The sequence below is a fragment of the Myotis lucifugus genome, unplaced genomic scaffold (genome assembly GCF_000147115.1).
Source record: "Myotis lucifugus unplaced genomic scaffold, Myoluc2.0 scaffold_231, whole genome shotgun sequence".
Lineage (NCBI taxonomy): Eukaryota > Metazoa > Chordata > Mammalia > Chiroptera > Vespertilionidae > Myotis > Myotis lucifugus.
The window spans coordinates 937204-938552 of NW_005871279.1; the positions used below are offsets into that span (position 1 = coordinate 937204).

Genomic DNA, 1349 nt, shown 5'->3' on the forward strand with positions numbered 1-1349 from the left:
ATTGTTAAGGTTAACCATACTCATATGGACTACACGCAGGGGTCCTCAAACTAGCGGCCCGCGGGCCACATGCGGCCCGCCGGGAAACATTTATCCGGCCCGCAGGGTGTTTTTGCCGCCTCTGCTTGTCCTGCTTAGCAGCCGACTTGTCCCAGGACCGCAGTGCGCATGTGTGGAATGTCTGAGGGACAGTGAACTGGCCCCCTGTTTAAAAAGTTTGAGGACCTCTGGACTACAGTGTAGTCACAAGATACATGCATTTAGTTTATATAAATTCCAATTATATATTTTAAAGTATTTTTTATTAATTTTAAGGCGAGAGAGGAATAGAGAGAGAGAAAAAAAAGAAAGAGAGAGAGAAAGAGAAAGGTAGGTAGATAGAGAAATGTCTGTTGTTCTACATATTTTTGTATTCCTTGGTTGTTTCTTGTATGTGCCCTGACTGGGGATTAAACCTGCAACCTTGGCATAACGGGATGATGCTCAAACCAACTGAGCTACCCGGCCAGGGCAAAGAGGTACATTGTTATACAGAATAGGTATAATTTAGAAGTTACTACCCTAGCTGGTTTGGCTCAGTGGATAGAGTGTCGGCCTGCGGACTGAAGGGTCCCAGGTTCGATTCAGGTCAAGGGCAATAGAAAAAAAAAAGAAGTTACTGATACACAGGAGGATTAATTCCGAGTTGCTCGTGAAGTGAAAGAGTTGAGATGCACTTTCTTCAAATTTATTCTGTCTTTTTGACTTATGCTTTACTCTCATTGAAATTAATTTAGATTGTCACTGTTTGTAGTTCACATAATGATTATTATATGCTATATTTTGTAGGTGGAACTTTATGCTTAACCATCATTGATAACTTTCCCTTAATATGAAAGTTATTTAAGTTAAAAATAGATTATTTCAGCCGATACCGGTTTGGCTCAGTGGATAGAGCGTTGCCCTGCGGACTGAAAGGTCCCAGGTTCGATTCCGGCCAAGGGCATGTACCTGGGTTGCGGGCACATCCCCAGTGGGAGATGTGCAGGAGGCAGCTGATCGATGTTTCTCTCTTATCGATGTTTCTAACTCTCTATCTCTCTCCCTTCCTCTCTGTAAAGAATCAATAAAATATATTTTAAAAAAATAGATTATTTCAAACTTGTGGCTAAGATGGATTTATTTGTTTATTCAGCATATCATGAGCCATACACATTGTAAATATAAAGGTGACTAAGTGTAAAAAAAAAATAAAGGTGACTAAATGAGGGCCCTCTCTTTAAGGACATCCACAGTCTGGAGAGGAAGATAGACAAGTAGACAAATAGTTACAATATAGTATGCTACATGTAATATAAATAATGTAACCT

The 1349-nt window shown here is 40.3% G+C and overlaps 1 protein-coding gene across 1 annotated transcript in view; it reads left to right on the forward strand.

The window, feature by feature from the left end:
- SENP7 (SUMO1/sentrin specific peptidase 7) overlaps positions 1 to 1349 on the forward strand; it is a 159745-nt gene that overhangs the window by 21810 nt on the left and 136586 nt on the right. The gene's annotated exons all lie outside the window — the stretch shown is intronic.